At 43.2% G+C, this 11,488-nt stretch overlaps 1 protein-coding gene across 3 annotated transcripts in view; it reads right to left on the bottom strand.

The window, feature by feature from the left end:
* The window catches only part of fam168a (family with sequence similarity 168 member A), a 47,618-nt gene extending 38,999 nt beyond the window's left edge, over nt 1-8,619 (bottom strand). The window contains exon 1 of one of the 3 annotated variants that reach the window (XM_063205333.1): nt 8,329-8,619. The gene's annotated coding sequence lies outside the window, so the exon portion shown is untranslated. The remainder of the gene's footprint in view (nt 1-8,328) is intronic. The other 2 variants (XM_063205331.1, XM_063205332.1) reach the window with 2 other exon arrangements.
* Nucleotides 8,620-11,488: the final 2,869 nt, after the last annotated feature.

The raw sequence follows: 11,488 nt of genomic DNA, 5'->3' as shown, positions 1-11,488 counted from the left end.
TTATCAAACAACGGTTAATGTTGTACAAAGTAAACAACAGGAAATTGGGAAACTGTGTTGCCGTGATGAAATTAACCCCAAACTAATTTTCTGTCTGAGATATTCCTGTGATGTCGTCCATATTAGAATGCCCTGTAATGTGATCATAACACTCCACCCTAAGGGTGCACACACTGTGACTGTTCAATTGCAATAGACAAATGAGACCCTCCACTTGATCTAATTTCTAAAAGTTGTAATTCAATAAAAAAAAAACTCCTGTGAGGCAGGCTCACACACAATGCAAGGTGTGTTTTGGGGTTAGAGAAATAAAGAGAGAGACAGATGAAATATTACCATAACAGAGCCCATCACACTGAAATGTTGAATTAAGTGTTAAGTGTTGAATTAACACAGGAGAGCCATGTGCACATTCAAACAGTGTTAATCCAACTTTCCAAGTGTTAAGTATACATTCAAAGAGATGTTGCACGATAAGAGTATAATCAACATCGATTGGTACCATATCATCTCAGAATACAATAGTGTTGAATTAGCACTGCATGTGCTAAATCTGCCGGTGTGGAGTGGTCGAGGTGGAGTGCAACAAAGGCTCTTGTATGATGTTGCTCATAAAACCTTATTGTGAAGTGCTACCCCTTTGGGTAACACTTTTAGAATAACTACTCAAAATAGCTTTATAAACACTTTATTAACATTTAATAATAATTAATATTTAACAAAGCATTTGCAAATGTTTGTAAATGAGTAAGACCCAAACTACGACTGCACAGTGGACAGTTATAATGTGTGAGTTTTATGTGTTTAATGATCTTTGGAGGAGAAACCGCCAGGACCGATGAGACTGTGCCATGTCTGATGTGTTAACTTGCCCATTTATAAACATTTGTAAGCATTTTGTTGATAAATAGTTCATTAGTTATTAAGTGTCTATAAAGCTGTTTATAGGTAGTTATTCTAAAGTATTACCAATCTTTGTGTCAGGAACCCTGGGCAAGCATGTCGTGTTCCACTGCACGTCTATGTCCTGTGTAGCAAACATGTCGTGTTCTACTGCACGTCTATGCCCCGTGTAGCCAAGATGTTTGTGGTTCTTGGCTTCGGAAAAGCTTCTAACAAAGCATAGCCCATAGCTGCAAACTAAAATAATCACGCACGTCGAGCACAGCACTCAGGTTGGGTCCAAAAGTATGTCAGGCCTTTGCAACCCGCGTTTGCCATGGTGTCATCCCAAAGGCGATGGGAGAAAAACAGTGACTGAACAATTGCACACAGGGCCCAAGGGAAAAACACTGATAGGGCCCCCCCCATATGGCCTGCCATGGTCACAATAGGGCCCCCATTACCAATGCAGGAGGGCCCTGGGCCCAGGGGCAAATGCCCCGCTTGGCCCCCTATAGCTCTGCCCATGGAGACAACATTTGCCGGTGACTTCTGGCAAATGTAGAACTTGGCAAAGTTCAGATTTTTTTTGTACTGTCGATGCTAATGCCTTGTCCACGCACAAATCTCCTTACATTGTTTTTGTGTAATGGGCTGCCATGGACAGTGTGACCTTTAGGTCATAGCCAGGCTGGCAGAAGTAGACTATATCTGGAGCTGGAGTATTTGCCTGTGTTTCCACAGCCATCACTTAATGTGTAAAAGACACCGTTTCTGAATGTTATAAATTTGTTGTTACCAGAATGGTAACTGCCATTGTCATAACATACTGCAATGCTGTGGTAGTGTAGTACTGTAGCACTTCACTGTAATCAAGTCTTAAAGGTGTACTGTGTAATATTTTTTGTAGTTTATTTCCAGAATTCATGCTGCCCATTGACAAATGTTATCTTTTTCACAAATTGTAAGTCGCTTGTAAGTCTCCTTGTAAGTCGCTTTGAACAAAGGCGTCTGCTAAATACTAAGGTAATGTAATGTAATGTAATGTAAAATTCTCACCACCACCATCAAATTCTAAGTATACATTATGACTGAGAAAATTGCACTTTTAATACATGAAAAGGCCTTCTCCATGGCCGCCATTTTGAATTTCTAGAAGTAGACATTTTTAGCCACAAAACTTCATGTACTTTGGTCATTCTGGTAGATATCAGTTTATTACTTAGTAAATATTCATAAAAAGATCAAATTAGGCAATAGGCGGCACAGTTTCTATGAGCAGCATAGTTGCAACACCTACTCTGGACACCATCCTACACAGTGCACCTTTAAGTCAATCAGTCCTGATCACAGTTGTGAGAGTGTGGCAATGGGACTGGAGGATGTGGTGGGAGTACCAGTAGTATCCCCCTGCCCCAGCCACTCTTCACCTCTGTAAAAAAATGCCATTGTTTTAACGGCTTTCTTTCAGACTATTTCTCTCACCGGCCGGAGGGGTACAAAAAAAGCCCATTCTTCCTTAAAGCCGCCTTTCAGCATACCACTACCTCAGCTTTGTAAAGACCATTATGCCTCAGACAATTGAAGCAAAAACCAACACATGTGTGGGGGGGATAGATGCCTGGACTGGCATTCAGGGGAGTCCTTCCACTCACTCCCCTGTGGCAACAACAAGGGACAGCAAGCACATCAGGGATGGACCCACTTCTTTCACTCATCCGAGCCAATTATTCCCCCATTCTCCTCATTCGTCCAAAATACCTCCTCCAGAAAAATAAAGGGTTGAGAGAGTGCACAGTGAAAGGAGGGAGGGAGGGAGGGAGGGATGGAAGGGGGAGGGGTGAAAAGAAGGGTCCTTCATTCATCATTCATGGATGTGTCAAGTCATCCTCTCCTCAGCTCCCTCCCCATGTCAGATTCTATCTGTCTATCAACCTGACTGTCCAGAACTCTGCGGCGGCGGTCAGATTTTGCCTTTTCGGTGATATTGGATCGAGTTTGGTGCTGTCAAGAGCTTCCAGTCAGCCTGCCATCGCATCACGGGCAGATAGAGGCTCTAACCAATTTAAGCGCAGTGATGCAGCAGCTTAACCGCTCACCGGCCCTTTAACACGGCAATTCAGAATACGAGTCATAGCTTGGGATTGTATATGTCAGTACGACTGCCAGTTGGGGAGGGACAGAGAGAGAGAGAGAGAGAGAGGGGGAATACTATTAGATATCAATCTATGCTGCCGATTGAAGTGGCAGAACTGATTGAATGCCTTGGTGCGGATATGGGTCTGATGGAATCATTCTGGCAACACATCTGGGATATGTGATAAGGCAGACATAAATTTATAGACTACATCCCAGGCTTCTGCCAACACAAAAAAACATTCCCCCTTCCCCAGATTTTCTATTTTTGAACTCTTTACCCTCAGAGATTTTAAAGGCCCACCCGGGACAAGAGGGAAAAAAACGTGACCTTGATGGCAGCTGGTTGCTACGCTTTTATGGCAGAGTAAGATAATGCTAATCATGGTAATTCAGTTCACTGACGTCCCCTCTCCAAGTACCAAGGCAGGGCCCTAGCATCAGGGGGGCCAAAGTGTGTAGTGTGTGTAACAGTGAATGAGCTGAATGGGGGACACAGCTAACACCCACTCCCCCCTTTTCTTGTCTTAAGAGGAATTACACAAAGGAGGATGCCTCCCTTTCTCCCCACAGAGCATCTGTTTTTACGGGCCCTGGCTATACGTTAGCATTACATAACTCACTAGCCTATGCTCATTAAGTACGACACCAACGGTAAGATGCTACGTCGGCTACCAATGTGAACAGCAACACACAACAGGACAAACAGAGTTAAGGACGCATTAGCATTCAGTTGATCTCGTGTGTGTATGTGTGTGTGTGTGTACTACGAGTGCATGCGTTCGTGTATAAGTGCATAGTGTCAGAAGTAACAGCCTCAGTTTAGTTTTGCAAATCTGCGTCAGTTAGCATTACACTGGCCCCATTATTATGTCCAATTGCTTCACGACAACCACGAGTGCAGTGCACACATCAAACAAAGGAGGAGGCTCTTAGACGATGCACCTCGTCCCAACTAATATAAAATCACAGCATAATAACGCATACCAACATGGGCAAACAAGAAGGCTAAAAGACTAAAAATATACACGGCCAGCCATGTGGTGGCTCCTGTCATGACACTCAGTCTTTGTGACACTGAATGAAATGTGCATCTTCTGCTCGCATGTTCTTAACACTCCAACCCAAACCTCATTGTTTTTCAGTATGCATCTGTTTGCATCTTTGTTTAGCACCTCGACTTCGTCACAGAGTGAACAGGTGCTAGCTAGCTGTCCCAACATGGCTGACAAGGTCTTTTGCTGGTCGGGAACAAAGAAAAACAGGTCTGGTCCATACGGTCACATCTGCTCCCAAATATAGCTTCAACCTTGGCATGTGCTTCCCCTCCCTCAACTTATAATTGGGAGCACTGCTGGTAGTGTCTGAGAACTTGGGACAATGAAGCCATATCTGCTGAATGAGAAGTAGGCTAACGTTTGAATGTTTAAGAGAACACATCAGGCTAGCTGAGATTAAATAAGTATTGAATTTACAGGAAGGTGAAAGGTCATATTTGTTAGCATTGGAGTTAGGCTACTACACTTGAGGTTGAAGCTCTGTGACCTTAGGGAGGCAAGTGCCATGTTTACAATTCAGCCTTTCACCGACGCTGACACAGACTGCCCTTCCCCCACTCTAGTCGTGTAGGGGCTGCTATACATCTTTCTCTTCGACAACCTTCCATTACAATGTTATTACAGCACTTTAAGAGCTGCACTGAACATTCAAAGATTAAGTTCCTCCCTCACACTGTGTGTGTTTGAAAGAGGCACTGCCCAGCCCTACAAGAAAATTCCTCCATTCTGTTGAAGCAGAGAGCCCGTCATGGTTGAGCACCAGATGAAGCACCGTATTTAAGATGAACACAATCATCAATTATGGATGCGACAGACTTCCCATCATCCTCGGCACGCACAGCCACTCTTCCTGTGCCTGCCCAGAATGCATCAGCAGCAGCATTAGAGCCGCTACCAAATGCTGCTGACAAAACAAGAAAATGGATGCCTCACTCGCACAAACGCTTTCTCAGCTTGACTGGCAATAAAGTATAAAATGACTAGTCATTTCACCTTATGAAAGTCTTCCATTTTGGAAAACCAAACTACTAACTGACTTGAAAGATCTATCCACTTGAATTAATAGTTCCTTGTTTGGGCTGCAAAAGTAACCCTGTATGCTGAGTGGAATTTAAATTTAAACTGCGACAGCAAAGCATCACATTTCCGTGCCCAGATATTTCACATTTCCATTGCTAGACACACCTGATAGGACAGGCTGGCTATGACCTTCTGACAAAATAAAAAAGGCAAACATGTTTGGTAGCCTATCAGGTGTTCTTGCCAAGTCAATAGTACAGATGCTGGCTACATGCACCATATTTCTATTAACAGAGAGAGAGAGAGAGAGAGAGAGAGAGAGAGAGAGAGAGAGAGAGAGAGAACAGTGGCAAGCCTTGAGAGAGGTTTGACAAACAAACAAAGCCATCTGCATCACCATGAGGTTCTCTGAGGTTCTCTTTAGCCACTGGGGATACAAAAAAATCCCCCCACAATGCAATGCTTTGCTTTATCACAAGGAAACCAACACACCCTGGGGACAGGGCACATCCTTTCAGGTGCCAAAAACACAACATATATCCACATTGACACAGACACACAGACACAGAAACGCAGAGAAGGAATAGCAGAGGGTTTTTTTTGCTCCGGTTTCATTGTGAGTGCTAATCATATCAACCCTTGTAGGTGAAGGTAATTCCATCATGGCCACCTAGGGTACCGCTATGCCCTTACACTCATCAGTAGCAGGGGTTCTACAGCTTAGCTGAGTACTATCCACTGATAGCCATAGGGACAGTTTCAGTCTCTCTTTTCTACCTCATTTTTTATTTTCATTTTTAACATTGATGTTTATCCATTTGTTAAGCACTTTGAGCTGCATGCCTTGTATGATACTGTGCTATACAAATACAGTTATTAACATTATAGACCTACAATGAAAAATTATAAAGGTCTGCAACATTGATCAATGCTCCCAAACTACTACCTACATTACGTTTCTGTCTGTTAGGCCCAGCACCTGCACTAATGATGTGAGTGCTTTTTGGACAGCATGAACCTCAGGCAGGACGCCAGCCAAAAGGGCCAAAGACATCTGAGGGATAAGAAGCTGGTTCAGGAGTAAACCAGGTTAAGTTAAGAGGTAAATCATCTAATAGAAGAGTCTGGAGTCCTCGTTTTCTTTAGAACAGTTACGACTGAATAAGAACATACATCTGCACAAGGAAAGCTTGTATGCAGATCCAGTCATCTCGCTTCAGATGCAAAGGAAGCATCTGCGTTGCTGCACACTTTTCAACTGAAACTGAATGTGCCATGCAGCAACACGCAAACAAACAGATCTTTTTACTAAATACCAGTGTCGCAAGAGCCAGCAATTGGTGTGAGCAGTGAAAAAAAAGGAGGAAGAGAGAACTCCTTGCTGTTGCTGTTAGTGAATGGGATTACTGTTGGGAGCTCAGAGAGCTGGTCATCACTTGGTGTCCTCATTTTAATTCTTGGCACCGCTTTGACAAAGGACCACAAAGGCGAGTTTACAAACAGGGTGAAGACGTGTTCCCACGTCTCTCTCTCTCTCTCTCTCTCTCTCTCTCTCTCTCTCTCTCTCTCTCTCTCTCTCTCTCTCTCTCTCTCTCTCTCTCCCCTGCACACTGGACAGAACTAAACAAAAGCATGCCACACCATTTGTTTCAATAGTTAAATGCCACTGCACTTCAATTTTCTACATTTTCTTTTATCCTATCCGAGTCAGGAGTCATTAGTCACATTAGTCAGTCATGGTAAGACAGCTGGGGTGCGTTTCTCAAAACCATAGTTGTTAGCCAGTTAGCAACTTGGGTAGTCGTCAATGGGAAATTGCATTGCTAACAACAAAGTAGCTAACGCCGACGACTATGGCTTCGAGAAATGCACCCCTGGCCATTATGATAAACCTTACAACAAATAGAATAAACTGATGTTGTTAATGGGCTGTTCAATAGTATATTAAGTATTGCACACTCACATGGGTTTATAGGACAGATATATGGATAGATATACAGTATATAGAAATGTGGAGTCTGGATCTGGGAAAAACATCGCTGAATCTTCTTTTAGTTGAGTTTGTTGTTCAGCTCTAACTTTATTGAAGTGTGAAACATAAACCAACAATGCATAGGCCTACTCGATGAATAAACAAAAAACAAAAAACTAAAACAATTAGCTTAGCTCATTACATTTCTAAAGCTCAGACAGTAACTCAGCTCATGTTTTTAATCATCCTCCTGTCTTGATTACTATGGCTGCGTTTATTGACAGGGATGAATGGTAGGCTATAGACCGTGTCACGTTGATGCTCAGCTCCCAGGACGCACAATGCTGACAACAGGCCGGCACCCTACCTCTTTCACATCACCAGGCGTTCGCAATGTAAACATACATTACATAAATATATAAACAATGAAAACACAGAACTATGAACACTCAGTTTACAAAAAGGGGAGGTTATAAATTTAAAAAATGTTATTTTTAGAAACGGACACACAGAAAGCCGTAAAAACAGCCAGACTAATTCATGCGAATGTGCGTCAAACCATTTGAAACAATGTAGCTAAATGTATTTCCGAAATCAGGCCTGATGTAGGCCTATCAACAGCCACGAGACAAAGAAACTCAATATATCATAAGATGAATAGTTCAGACCTAATATCAGTGTTTTGTTCAGATTTTTTTCAACGTTGCTTTTCTTTGTCATGTAGGCCTAAATGACATCTGGTTCTTTCATAAACACACTTTCACAGCGTGATTCGGCATTGGCGTAGTAACATAGGCCTACATTAATAATCATCCGTGTTTTTCAAATGGTCAGACGCGCACAAAAAAACTACCGACACCATTTTGAAAGGCTGGTTGGCCTTTGCCTACTGCGTGGAATGCAGCTCGCTGAAGATGTATGAAAAGAAGTCGGCACGGGAGACAATTCCGTCGCAGTCGCTTCCACTGACGCTGTCACGTTTTATATTCGCTCCTTTCCTGCATCAGCATTCGGCTGTTCCCGGATTGCTAACTGGTGATCAATAACTGTGTATCTGAAGCGTCATACCAAAGAAAATGCTGTTTATATTGCAACTATCCATGATGTTCATTCGTCCCCTAAGTTGCCCTTTCATAACAAACGACCATCAGCACTATCCCCCTCCCTGCGCGAATCATGCAATCTCAGATTTGAACAATTGCAAAAACAGTAGCGAGAGAGGGAAATCGGCCTGATGTTTGAACAAAACACAAGACTTACCAATCAAGACGAATGGCTGTGTGTTTATTAGGTCCTTTACGTGTTTCCAGACTATTTAGGTTAGTTATATTTCAAAGTATTTTCCTCTTTTGCGTAAAACTGGCGGTTTCCTCCTCCGGCTCGCTGTGCTCTGGCGATTTCGGGTTGCAAGCAGCGTTGGAAACACAAGCGTTCACAGACAGAGTGGGGGATGGGGGATGCCAAAAGCGAGAGAGGGAGGGAGGGTGAAAGGAGAGAAAAGCAGTAGCTTGCAAACACAGGGGGAGGACCTTCCTTTTCCAGTTCTGACGCAAAACTGCATCCAGCTATTCGTGCTCCTACCATGCTTGATCTTTGCTATATCCATTGCGCGGATGTCCAATCACTCGCACAAAAATACATGACCAAAAGCTTGGGGTTTTCTGGTAGGGTGTCTACGGCCCATTTCCGACGAAATATGTTATAGCCCTCCCCTGTTTCATACTTGGACAATTCCTGTCGACATTCCAACATAGCCCACAAAATACAATGTCTAGTGACGTAGTCACACATGATGGTAGCGCACAGCATTGTTTGGCTTCATGTTTCCATGTTCTTTAATTGTAAGCGTTTTCAACTATCAGCAAAGCCACAGGACAGTGGTACACTTAGGCTATGAGAAACAAAGAACAATAGAAATACAACGGCACGGAGTATGACCTATTCTGTGCGCAATAACCTCGGGTTGTAGAAATGCAAAATGTTAAACCAAGGCAGTGTTTGTTACGCATATCTCTCCATAACGTGAAATTATATCGCATTTACTTCTTAAAGTGAGTGGCGCATATAGTGACGCCATTAGCACAAGTCTTTTTTTTAATGAGACCGAGGGCGCACGTTCAAGTGCATGTGGTGGCCAAATGAAAACTCGACGTCGAAAAGTGCTGCTATTGGATGCGGGTTCATTGTGCATACAGCCACGAGAGCACGACGCCTGTCCAACCATGCGTTAAAACAGAGATAAGAATAGGCAATCCGATCACATACCTATTTTTAAATAATGAAGTAAACTTAAATGGTAATTGAACATCTATTAAAAATAGACAATGCATTGTAATAACAACATGTTTCACAGACTGGACTTTTTTTTTTTTTTTTTTTTTTAACTTTTCAGTTCCAACACCATGCCGTACTTCCCAATTCCAAGAGTAGGCTATGCTGCCCTCGTGTGCACAAAGCTAGCAGACTGCAGGCTATTGTTTCATGATGCGCCTGTCTCTCCCGTACCAAGCATGACCGAGCAGCCAGAAGCGTAGGCTACGTTGTTTTTGCAATGGGCCTATAAAAAAGCATTTGTGGACATACTATGGTCATTCACTTCTTCAAAGGGCTTAGAGTGGACATTGATTATAGGTTGTGCAATGCAGTGTTTGCAGGTTACTAGGTTTGCATTATTTAAATGTAGTCCTAAATGCACTAAACCTATATGTTGTTTGATTCCCTAAACAACAAAGAGGCAATAAAATATTCTGCTGACAAATGGGATTCACTCACAGTGTAAAACATGGAAATTCAGCATGCATTGTCAATGACGTAATTTCAGACTGTGCAGCGTGCGTGTACGTTCAGATCGCCTCCATCCAGTTATGTGGATCTTGGCACCCTCTGGTGGATGAAAGTTTGAAATGAAAAGTCATGAATTCCAGCTCAATAGTATGCATGGCCTACTGTGCCTACATACACTTTTGGTTTATGTGCAATGCATAATAATATGTTTCTATAAGTCCTCTAAAATGTCATGTGGTGAATGCATAGAGCATGTGGCAGTAAAGGGTCAAATGAATGTGTAGGACAGGTCCAGAGGTGCTGTGCAAAGGGGTAAAGTGTGACTAAGTCACCAGGGCCCTATGTATAAAGGGGGCCCACACAGTGTCGGATTTATGTATGTGGCTGCGGGGTCCATTGGAGCTGATGGTACATAGGGCCCACATTTTGCTGCTATGCCCCTGGCCAGGTCACACTATTTATGCTCCCTTTTATTCTCGCGCTCTGGGCTATTCGTGGCTAAAGCTGTAAAGCATTACAGTAGCTGCTGAACGGCCATTTAAAATTCCACTTCTGCCATTTTTACCTTTAATCTTTTCGCTGGACAAAATGAGACATTTGAACATGTAGGCTACTTCATCCTCACTTCACACAAAATCAGTATAGCCAACTGCTGTGAAATCCTACTGACTTTTGTGCCTGCCATGTACTTACCTGCCCACAAGATGCCGCCATTCTGCCACTGTGTGCCTCTGAATTCCTTTGAACTTTTTTGCTCGCCATGCACTTACCTGCCCACATGATGTCGCCCTTCTGCCTTTGTGTGTTTTGTTAATTTGCCCCTCTTTGTGATTGGATGATTGGATTATTGTTGATGATGTACCAGCCTATTTAAGATCCTGATTTTTCCTTTGTCTTTGCTGAGTTTTCCTGCGAGCCACAGTGTGAGTACCCCTTTTTTCCTGTGCTGCCAAATATTGAACCCTTGTTTTGATTTTTGACTTCTGCCTGCATTTTTTGAGAACTTGAAAGCCTATTTTTGTGCCGAAATACTTTTTGTTGGAACTTTGAATTTTGACTGAAGATTTTTGTTGCCATTGGACTGCTGGCTGTGAACCTTTTTGTTTTGACTCTGGGAACTTTCACTGAACTGAATTGAACTGAAGAACTGCCTTTTTTTGTATCCTGTGTTTTTGAAAGTAAAGAAAACTTATCATCAGAACTCATTGCTTCTCTGCATGTCTGTCCAAGGTCAACCACCCAACAAAATTCCTGACAGAAAAACTCAGCCGCCTCACAGGTCTTATGACTGCACCATTGATCTGCTGCCAGGCACCTGTCCTCCAAGGGGGCGCATTTTTTCCCTCTCTGCGCCAGAACGCATTGCCATGGAGGAGTACATCAAAGAGGCACTGTCCACAGGTTTTATCCGACCCTCTTCTTCACCAGCAGGGGCAGGCTTCTTCTTCGTAGGCAAGAAGGATGGAGGGCTGAGGCCATGCATTGACTACAGGGGCCTCAACAAAATCACTGTGCGAAATCGTTACCCTCTACCCCTCATGTCATCAGCCTATGAACTTTTGCAGGATGCAACCATATTCACCAAACTGGATCTCCGTAATGCGTACCATCTTGTCCGTGTCCGTGAAGGAGACGA

The sequence above is a fragment of the Engraulis encrasicolus genome, chromosome 8, assembly GCF_034702125.1.
Source record: "Engraulis encrasicolus isolate BLACKSEA-1 chromosome 8, IST_EnEncr_1.0, whole genome shotgun sequence".
NCBI lineage: Eukaryota > Metazoa > Chordata > Actinopteri > Clupeiformes > Engraulidae > Engraulis > Engraulis encrasicolus.
Note: the sequence above shows the minus strand (reverse complement) of the source record. Positions and strands in the feature narration are given on the sequence as shown.